This window comes from Pinus tabuliformis, chromosome 6 (genome assembly GCF_031772625.1).
Source record: "Pinus tabuliformis cultivar Carrire ecotype Pingquan chromosome 6, CPIR1, whole genome shotgun sequence".
In the NCBI taxonomy this organism is placed as follows: Eukaryota; Viridiplantae; Streptophyta; class Pinopsida; order Pinales; family Pinaceae; genus Pinus; species Pinus tabuliformis.
Genome location: NC_142292.1, coordinates 136,372,027 through 136,383,832, shown reverse-complemented (window position 1 = coordinate 136,383,832; position 11,806 = coordinate 136,372,027). Strand labels below are relative to the sequence as shown.

Below are 11,806 nucleotides of genomic sequence, written 5' to 3'. Positions count from 1 at the left end.
CAAAAAGGGTAAATTAAATTACTTTGACCTTCCAAGCAGTTATGATGAGCTAATCTCCTCTGATTCAGAATCAGAGAATGAATTGAACTTTGCAGATGACTCTTCCTCAGAAGAAGAAGAATACTGCAGAGACCCCTATTGCACAAATTGCAATGATTGTAACTGCAGTGACCCTGATGTTTGCAAGTGCAATATGATACGTATGATGAAAAGTGAAGATGATGAAATTAGAAGAAATCTCTTCACTCAGATGATGGCTGCTAGTGATCAGCAGCTAAAAGAAATGTACAGATCTATGCTAACTAATCATCTTTCAAAGAAAACCTCAAAGTCATCTTGAAATCGAGGTTATGTTTCCCCTGCATCATTATTTTCAGTAGAAGCACTAACGAGACAATTCAAGAATGAAGAATTTGGCGAAGATCTACCACAGACATTGCCTGCTATGCATATGGCTATTAAAGAATTGAGGAAAACAGTAAAAGAAAATAAAAGACTATGCATAGAAAATCATAGAGATCTTTCTGTCAAACTACTTCATGCAAATACAGCTTCTACATCATATTTTAAACCAGGTCCTGAAAAGAAAGATTTAGATGATGAGTCTGAAGCAGAAAGATCGGGTTTGAGTTGTAACTATGTAAACCAAGATGTAATGTACTGTGTCAAACTAAAGGTACGAATTGGCATATAAAGAAGAAAGAAGTAGAGTTGCCACTCAAGAAATATTTTAATGGCAAGCTCAGAAGATCTAAAGCTGTTGCTATGAATGAAGAGCAACTAAATACATACAAAGCATAAATCAAAGATCTCTTAAAAAAGGGATTAATTAGGAAAAGCAAGAGCCCTATAGCTTGCTTTGAATTTTATGTAAATAATCATGCTGAACAGGCCCGGGGTAAACCAAGACTAGTTGTTAACTATAAGCCCCTGAATTCTATTTTGGACAATGATGCTTACCCATTGCCCAAACCATCAAGCATTCTGGCACAGATTTCCAAATCAAAAATCTTTTCTAAATTCGATTTGAAGTTTGGATTCTGGCAAGTTGGGATCAAAGAAGAAGACAAATGGAAGACAACTTTCTCTATTCCTGAAGGACATTTTGAATGGAACATTATGCCATTTGGCCTGATCAATGCTCCATCCGCCTTCGAAAGAATTATGGATGAAACCTTTGAAGGTATGGATGAATTTCTAAAGAAGTATATAGATGATCTTCTGATTCATTCTAATAACATTCCTGAACATATCAAGCATATAAAGATCTTCTATAAAAGAGTGAAAGAAATGGGAATAGTCCTCTCTGCGTCCAAGATGAAGCTTTTCAAAACCATGATAGACTTTCTTGGATACAATATTCAGTATGGTTCCTACAGTGTGATACAAAGGAGTCTCAATTTTGTTGATCATTTTCCTGATGAGATAACTGATAAAAATCAGTTACAGAGATTCCTAGGCAGTTTAAATTATATCTCAAAGTTCCTGAAACATTGTGCTCAGGAAAGAAAGTTGCTAAATAAACGTCTAGAGAAAGATCCTATTCCCTGGAATAAAGATTGCCCTGAAGTAGTCCGAAGAATTAAAGAAAGAGTAAGAAATATACAGACCCTTTCACCTATAAGAGAAGAATGTAAAAAGATCATAATGATAGATGCAAGCCATGCCAGCTGGGGTGCAGTCTTATGTCAGGAAAACCCCATAGATAAAAAGGCACTAGAAGTTTGTCAATACTCCTCTGGTCTTTGGGCTAAGAACCAGTTGAACTGGTCTAGCCTTAAAAAGGAGATGCGAGCAGTATGCCTTGGTATTTCCAAGTTTAAAGACTTTGTCATTTACACACACTTTACAGTAAGAACAGATTGTCAAGCCCTGAAGTTTGTTATTCAAAAGTGTGAGTTTGAAGACGTAGCCATGGTGCGCTGGGTAATGCAACTCAGCCAATATTCTTTTGATATCGAGTTTGTCAAAGGAGATAAAAATAGCTTTGCTGACATGCTCAGTAGAGAATTTCTTGAAGAACATTCAATGCATGCCTTATACCTAAATTTTATCCGAAGAAATCAAGAAGAAGTAGAAATTGAAACATCCACTGGATGGGTTTCTTTCAATTTACAGAAGAATCTGTTTGACCATGAGCATAACTGGATCCCAATCAAAGAAGTCAGACAGAGAGTTGGTATACCATACAAATGGACAGATGCACTTCAAGATGAAATGAATGAAGAAGCTTTAGAGGCTGTTGATTATCTCAGACATGTTGGAAGCATAGCCTATAGGCTAGAAAGAGATGAAGAAGATAGTACATGGATCACTAGTTGCCACATTACTCTAAGAATATTCTGCAACTTTCTGGATCGAGACAACTTTGATGAAGAATGGCAAGAACAGGCATTCTACACAACTATGGGATTACAAAATTTTGTAACTAATTTATTTTACTCTGTGTAGTTCTCCTTTTGGTATGAGCACATTCCAGTCGAAGATATGGAAGAAGAAGATCCACTTCCAGAGTGGTTCTTAGATTGGTGGAAGATTTATGGATTATCTCCATTAATCTTAAAACCACATTCCTTCACCTTATTAAAGATTCCTAACTTCACTCCGCAGAAACCATGCCTGACAGATGTCCTAAGAAAAACAATCAATGATCTTGTAAATCTGAGTGATCTTGATTTTATACAAGGAGTACGAAGATGTGGCCATGTACGCTGGTTCGTAATGAATCACTACAAAGAAAGAACACTTTACACCAACAATAATTCCAATTATGAATATTTTCATCAGCAGATAAGTGCAGAAAACAATCCTTATCGTCATCTTAGCTACTTGGAATTACCAGATCCCCATGACACGAATATTTGGGAAACAGAGAAAGAGATATGGGTCCAGTACTATTCAAATTACTTGATTGAACAGTGGAATCTCCAACACCACAGCTGGCCTCAAGTAGATTACTACACCATGATGTAAAGTCTTTCCAACTGACAATGGAGTTGGACGGGTCTTGCGTAGATTCCCCGATCAAGAATATCTACTGTGTAAATATTGAGATATGAAAATCTCATATTTTCAGTCTTTCGAGGGTTCTCTTGTACGAATCTCCTCGGTGTAAACATAAAGTAAATCCGGTCCCCATATGCCTCTGGCTTTCCGTATCGGAATAGGGATGAGATAACATGAGTAGTTCGCTCATGCCTGGATTTGGTCCTTTCAAAGCATCTTACTTTTGTCAGTCTGTACATCCTACTATCAGCAGAAGCATCTTGCTTTCTATCAATCTTGTTGATGACTCATGAGATGCTTTTCCCTCATGAGTCTTATAAATAGATGAGACCTGAGAAAGGAGAGGCCATTCGGGTCTGAAGAGTTTAGAGTCTTGTGAGTATGGAGTCGAGTGATTTTTCCTGCTCTGCATCTGTGGACTATAGTGTCTGATCTGCTTGCATCATGAAAATATCACTTTGGTCTTATAGTATCGGTTTGGAAGCCTGCGCATCAGTGTGCTTGGCACTGGTGAGAACCTAAAGTGGCTGAACCATAGGAAAAGTCTTAAAGTTTGTCATAAGATTTCTGAGGAGGAGTCTGTCCATCGCCAGGTAGCCTCCGGTAATACTTGTTCCCAGCGAATGGTATGAAGTCTAGTAAAAGTGACGACAGCCGATCTCTGTAAAGAAATACTCCTTCTGTAATATCCGAATCCTATTTCTGATAATATAAGTCAAAGCCTCTGGCTATCTTTTCGCTTCTGTGTTATACGAATGTAAAGCTTTGTAAGTACTCCACCCATTTTGCATGTTTATGATTCAGCTTATGTTGTTGCATAACATACTATAATGCAGAATTATCAGAAAATAAGACAAACTGATTACCCAACAGATAATGTCTGTAATGCTTCAAAGCTTGAACGATGGCATAAAACTCCTTGTCATAAGACATATACTTTTGCCTGCTTTCATTTAATTTTTCATTGAAATAGGCTACTGGTTTGTCTTCCTGGCTAAGTATAGCTCCAATGGCTGTACCACTGGCATCACAACGAACTTGAAAAAGTTTTTTGAAATCAGGTAGCCTCAAAATTGACCTCTCAATGATATTCTTCTTCAATATCTAGAAGCTCTTCTATGCAGCTTCAGTCCGCTAAAAAGGTTGATTTGCCTTCTTGATTGTATCCAACATAGGTGCGCAAATTCCACTAATATCCTTTATAAACTTGTGGTAGAAACTTGCCAACCCATGAAAACTTCGAACTTCGAACAGACTCTTAGGGGATGGCCAGCTAAGTATAGCTCCAACTTTTTCTAGGTCCATTTTCAGCTCATTTTCTACAATCACGAAACCCAAATAGACTAACTCCTTCTGAAAGAAAGTACATTTTTTCAGATTTATCAACAACTTGTTTTGCTGCAACTTCTCTAGAACATATCAAACATGTCAAAAATGTTCCTCCTTGGTCTTGCTGAAAATCAGTATATCGTCAAGATACACAATCACAAATTTCCCAATGAACTCTTCAACATCTCGTTCATGAGGCGCATGAAAGTACTAGGGGCGTTACTCAATCCAATGGCATCACCAGCCATTGATACAGCGCTTCATTAGTTATGAAAGTTGTTTCCCATTCGTCCCCTTCTCGGATTCTAATCTGGTGGTATCCACTCTTCAAATCTATCGTCAAAAAATATGTTGCCCCGCTCAAACAGTCCATCATGTCATCCATTCGTGGCAATGGAAATCTATATCTGATCGGAAATTTGTTTATTGCATGTGAATCTGTACACATCCGCCACTCGCCTCCTTTCTTGGGAGCTAGAACTGTCAGAACTACACATCGACTTAAGCTTTCTCGAATCAGTCCCTTATCCAGCAACTCCTATACCTGTTTCTTAATCTCCTCATTGTCTTTGGGGCTCATATGGTAAGCAACTTTATTCGGTAAACTAGCTCCAGGGATGAAATCTATGTGATGACTGATACTCCGCTTTGGTGGCAATTTATCTTGTAGATTGTCCACCACAATGTCACTAAATTCCTGCAACATTTTCTGGATTTCTTCAGGTAAATCAGAAATTTCAGTGTGTATAAGCATTATTCTTGGTCTCCTTACAACAGCATGCTTTACCTCATCATCTTCAATCTGTTTCAGAAATTGTTTTCCACCCACTAGTAATACTTTTGTTCCACTAGTCTTTGTTGTCTCTTCCTCCTTGATGGGTACTAGCGTATGCTTAATCCCATCTTTAACAAACTTGTAACAGTTTGTTTTCCCATCGTGAACAACTTTTCGGTCATACTACCATGACCTACCTAGCAGAATATGACACACGTCCATGGGCATGACATCACAAATGATTTTGTCCCTATACTTGCCAGTATGGAACTCCACCTCACACTGCTCATCAACTAGCAGTTGGTGACCCTTCTATAACCACGACACATTATAGGGAGTTGGGTGCTTCAATTGTTTTAAACCCAATTTCTCCACCATCTCTGTTGCAACCAGATTATCAGTGCTTCCATTATATATTATCAATTTGCAGCATTTGCCATGTGACTTGCACACAGTCTAGAATAATGCCTTTCTTTGGGTTTGTTCAGTTGTTTCCTTTGCCAGTTTCAACAGTGCCTTATTCAAGACTAAGGCCTCTCCTCTCTCTGATACATTCTCTACCTCTTGAGGCGGTGCCTCTGCTTCTTCCGTCTAAGCGACACATGCTTCTCTTTGACCAGCCTGTTCTCCTTCAGGACACTAAAAGGATTTGTGGCCCCACTTGTGGCACTTGTAGCACTGGTAGGGAGCTCCTCTGCTTCTACCATTTCCCCTTCCTCTCTGGTATGGCCTTCTTCCCCTAGTGCTACCTTCCTTTTCTATTGTCCCTAATGTCTTTGAACTGCTGCCCTCTTCACTGTTGTTGGCAGTTCTTCCTTTGCCAAAGGATTTCCTTTCCCTCTGCCAATTCCTCATCCTCTCCTGGCATTCTACTTTCTTATGATCTTTTCCTCTGCCTTTAAGGCACTCTGGTATGCTTCCTCTATGGTTTTCAAAGAAAGAATACTTATATTGTTCAATATCTCCAACCTTAGGCCATTCACAAACCTTGCTGTCTTTTCTGGGGTGTCTTCAGTATAACCAGCTCTCAAATTCACCTGATAGAATTCTTCAGTATATTCTTTCACCGTCATTCCTCTCTGCTTCAAATTCTATACCTGTCGATGCAGAGCAATCTGGTAATCTTTGGGCAAAAACCTGCCCTTCATCTTGGCGACCATTCTGGTCCACTTTTTAATTGGTAACTTATTCAATCTTCTCCTCTTTGCTTGGACACTGTCCCACCATAAGGTCGCGTGTCCTTTCAGCTTGGTGGCAGTGAATTTAACTCTCCTATCTTTGCTGACCTCCTCACATTCAAAATATTTGTCCAGCTCACTAATCTAGTCCAACAGCACTTCTATGGACAAATTACCATCATAATTCAGAATTTCAGGCTTTGGCTTACTGCTAGCCAACAAGACTGACCTTAACAATTTGATTTTAGGTCCTTCTTCATCTAATCCATCTATTGTAACTACAGCTTCTTCTTCACTGTCGTCCCCTACTTTCGGATCCCTTCTCCTTCCTGCTTCTACTGCTACCAAATGGGCATTCAGGATCCTAATCTCTTCCCTCAATCACTCATTTACTACTCTTCAAATAGCTCTGCCATTTTAAAAGAAAATCAGTTAACTGTTCCTGCTCTAATACCAAAATTTGATGGGTCCAGCCCTTAAGACTTTCGAGTTAATGACAAAGTTGTTGATCGGAATTTTATTAAGCGGTGGTTGGTTGACTTTAATGCTGTGGGAGTGGTGTTTTATGTAGACGAGGACATGTGTCCAGGCCTCAGGCTTTGTTCCTTCTTGCTCCTTCTATGCCCTGAAACCATAACTGTCCATTTCATTTACTATGTTAGTTTTGTTGTGCCACTATGCTGCTGGTGAGGTCTCTAGTTCTGCAACACGAGGGTTTGCTCTGTCACTTGTTTGAGGTTTTGCTTCCACTATGCCTGGTTTGCAATTTAGTGAGGGTTTCTGACTGCGGACAATGTCTCGGCCTGTTCTGGGCTCAACTTTGAGACCTGGGTGTGAAACCCTTGGTATCAGTCTCTATTTTCAACTTTTTCTCGGCTATATTTGTGTTTTCAGTTGCATCTTTAGTTTACTTGTCTCCCCTCCATGCGTTGGCTTCATAGGTTGATTATTTTTTTGGTTTTGTTCTTGTCTCAGGTTGCGGCTATGGAGTTGCTCAAATTTCGACTTCCACTCGGTAGTTTTCCAAAAGGTAAGCTCTCTTTCTATGCTAGTTGTTCTTACTTTTCTTTTCTTAGTTGTTGACAGCCTCTGCTCCTCGTGGTAGTGAGCAACTCTTTAGCTGTGACCTTGGCTCTGTGGCTCCTCTGTCGGCTTACACAAGCTCGACTCTACCTTGGTAAGTCCTCATAACCCTACCCTTTGTTCTGGTTTCACTTTGTTAACGTAATTGTGGTTTGTTTCTCGTGGCTAACTACTTGTTCATTGGCCAATGCACATGAGCGATGGGCTTGTTCGTGGTCTTCACGATGTGTCTCCTATGCCTGAATAGGGTAGGGTCGCTCCTTGGTGTCTTCCTGTTTGTTTAGCTGAGGGTGTACTATTCATAGGGTTTATGAGTCTTTGGTGGTAATTTGGCTTCGCTCTACGGTTTCTTGGCACTGTGCCTGTGGCTCCACTATGTATTTGCGACTCTGCTGTTTGTAGTTATTTGTGTATTTAAACGATCCTGCAATGATCTCGCAGGGGTTTGTAGTCTCGGTCGACTCTGTTCTATTTATTGGTTGTTGAACAATGCACTGTGATGCTCGGCTTTTGAAAAAGATATATATATATATATATATATATATATATATATATATATATCTGTGTGTGTGTGTGTGTGTGTGTGTTGTAAATTCGATTGTTAATTTTTGCAAAGGAAATTGGGAACGTAATCATTTCTGTAACTGAAACTTGTCTCTGTGGATAATGGCTTTCTCGTTCCTTCGTATATTTGCTCTGTTTATGTTGTTACTTTTTCGGGAGCTCTCCCCACTGGTGCTTGCTGTTCACCTGTGTTTATGCACTTTGCTTATGGAAACGAAAATAATTTAACAGTATTCTGTAGGAAAAATTCTAGAGCTGTAACATGAATGGATTCAATTGTTTGTCTTCAGAAACTGTTTCTATGCTTTCTCTTCATTCAATTCTCTGATGGCAAAAGATTACATTAGTTTTTTTCTCCTTTCGTTTTGTAGAGAACACTGGGCAGTTAGCAAACTGCCAGTAGTTACATTATATGGTTACATAAAATGGTTTCTAAATAATTGTCTTTTCTTGCTTTGTAAATTAAAAACAAATTTTAAATAAAACTAAAAATTAAAAAAGAAATACGTAAGCAAACATTAACATTGGCTGAAACAACCATTCCTAGGAAATGAAAACTAATGAAACCCAAACTATTTGAAAGAGACAAACTCCCAGCCATGTCCTCCCTGCGTTGGATGCTCATGCATCAATATCAGACAAATCTATCAAAGATTTATTTATTCTTGTAATGTGGGTTTTTTATATTTATTACATGTAAGCATTAAGGGAGAGTGTTGGAAGTAATTCTTCCATGTAATGTTTGGGTTCTCATAGTGAGTCCCTAGGTGTCAATCTAGAAGTACTCAGTTTCCTATGCGTGAGTTGTAATAGCTATCTAGATGTGTCGTTGTGAGTGATCTAGATACTATAAATATGTATTGTCTGTAAAATAATATTGTGTTTAGTGTTGTGTGTTTAATCACTCTCTGCTCTCTCTATTTTTTATCAGAACATTCATCAAAATCTTAAAAATACGGAACAGGAATAAGGGGGAGAAGATGAAGACAGTCTGATCAAATTTGCTAGAGATTTTGTTAATTGCCACAATATCAACTTCGCCTTCTCATAATCACAAACATAAATACATTCACACAATCATAATAACACCATAATCATCATGAGAGACATAATAATTTATTCATTATCCTAAGGCACCCACAACTCCTTAACTTTGATGTCCCACCTCTATCATTTCCTCTCTTTCTCTTCTGCCCCATGTGACCTACTACTAATTCATTCTCTGAATTGGAATCAAAGGCTAAAGGGAAGTTAACAAGAGCCCTGGCTCCACGGATTTTGAAGGCAGTGCGGTCATATGCGAGAGCGGCCTCTTTGGCACTATTGACAGTGCCGAGCCAAATTCTGGCCCCTTTCTTGGTAGGGTCCTTGATTTCTGCTACGCATTTACCCCACGACCACCATGTGACTCCTCTGTAGTGCCTTTCCTTATTCTCCTCGTCTTCTACCTGTGCATTCCCCTTAAATGCCTCTTCACTTTTTGTAACTGTGCACACAGAAGAGAAAGAAGATGAGGAATAATCTTCCATTTCTCCAAATCATTATCAGATGTTAATCTGCTGACACTAGCTACAAATTTGGAGGAGATGGACAATGATACTAATTGATTTCCTCCTTCAATATCTATTTCATCCTCCACTTCTAGCAAATGGTGGCAGATCAAATCTAACATATTCCACATTTCGATGTTAATGTTGTTGCTTGCCCCTCCTGCAATGTCCATCGTTGAGTCTGACAAGTCCCAATTATAATCACATTAAAATGGGATGATCTCATACCAGGCGGAGAAAGCCAAAGTGAGAGAAATATAAAGGATACATTGTCATTTTCATCAGTTGCAATTGTAACAGTACATACATTGAATCATGCCAATTCTTTTTGATTCTGCACATCTGTTAATGGCATCAGTCATACTTCTAACCATCCCATGCATGTTTTCATTGAATCCTTCTTAGGCTTTTCATTCATGATATTACACGATGACCGTATGGGAGAACGCTTGTATACACTACTCCTTACGATGTTGATGTTGTTGCTCACCGCCCCTGCAATGTTCATGGTTGTGTCTGATGAGTCCCAATTACAATGACGTTAAAATGGATTTGTTTCATACCAGACGGAGAAAGTGACAGTGAGAGAAATATAAAGGGCGCATTGTCATTTTCATCGGTTACAATGGTAACAGTAGGTACATTAACTGGTGCCAATTCTTTTTGAGTCTGCACTTCCGTTAATGGCATCAGTCATACTTCTGACTATCCCACACCCATTTGCATTGACTCCTTCTTAAGATTTCCATTCATGATCTTACACAATGATCGTATGGGATAATGCCTGTTAAAATGAGATGTTGTATTGATAAATAAAACACCCAATGATTAGCTCTATGAAAGAGAGTCTGAACCAGGATATTCTGGCTCTTCAGAACGCTCTACATTCTCAATGTACTCCACACATTATATATCTTACATAGTTTTAGGGTTGTTAGAACCATACCCTTAGAAATAGAAACTAATTCCTATCCCTAGGTCTTGTGAACCAACTCACACTATTCTAGGATTCTCCATTATCTTCAACACTCCCCCTTAATGGAGAAGGGGTTCACAAATATGCCTAACATTTTCCTAAACATTTCAAACTTAATTTTGCTAGGAAGCTTAGTGAAAATGTATGCAACATTATCACATGTTTTACAATATACAAGATGGATTTCTTTTGATTGTACTTTCTCCCTGACAAGGTGCAATTGTGTATCAATGTGTTTAGTGTTCTTGTGAAACACCAGATTATTAGCAAGTTTGATTGAACTTTGGTTGTCACATATGATTATTGTTTCATCTTTCTATTCTTCCCTGACATCCTAGAGAAGTCTCTGCAACCAAACTACCTCACATGTTGCTACACGCATAACTTGATACTCTTCTTCCACTGAAGACAATGAAACTGTGTTTTGTTTCTTGTTGCTCCATGTAATCACCCTAGATCCAATGCTAAATGCATAGCCTGTTATGGATATGCGATCATATACATTTCCAGCCTAGTCAAAATCTATAAATCCTATCAATCTAACATCAAAGGAATCAATATAAATAATACCATTGTCTATAGTTCCTTGTAGATACCTTAAAACACATTTTGCTACATTCCAATGACTCTCAAGTGGTTTGGACATGTATTGACTTAGCACACTAACTGCATAAGCCAATTTTGGTCTAGTAGTGGTCAGATAGATTAAGGTCCCAACCAACTATCTATAAAGTGTTGCATCTGCCTCTTTAGATCCATCCTCACTCTGAAGTTTAATGTTCTACTGTAGTGGTACTACTGCAGCCTTACACTGATCCATCCTGAATCTTTCCAGTAGACCTTTGACATACTTACCCTGGGATAGAAAAGTTTGTCCTAAATCTCTCCAGATCTCATGACCCAAATAGTATCTTAATTCACAAGGGTCTTTCATTTCGAACACCTGTGACATTTATTGCTTGATTTCTTTGATTAGAGCAATAACATCACCTGTAATAATTAAATCATCTACATACAAATAAATCAACACTATGTGCCCCTTTTCATCTTTCATGGTATATAGATTAGGGTCATTTTTACTTCTGTTGTAGCCAAGTTGTAGGAAAAATGAATCAATCTTTTCATATTAGGACTTGGGTGCTTGCCTTAGTCCGTATAGAGCTTTCTTTAATCTACAGACTAAATGTTCTTTCCCTTTTTGGACAAACCCCTCAGGTTTCTCTAAATAAACTTCCTCTTTCAATTCCCCATTTAAAATTGCAGATTTTACATCTAGTTGGTGAATCACCCAATGTTTCTTAGTAGCTAAAGCAATCAACATTCTGATAGTATTTAGTTTAGCTAC

General features: G+C 38.5%; 1 pseudogene; it reads right to left on the bottom strand.

Annotated features, from left to right (window-relative positions):
* Positions 1-9,032: 9,032 nt before the first annotated feature.
* Positions 9,033-9,658, bottom strand: LOC149257743 (ethylene-responsive transcription factor ERF106-like; annotated as a pseudogene).
* Between the last annotated feature and the right edge of the window lie 2,148 nt (positions 9,659-11,806).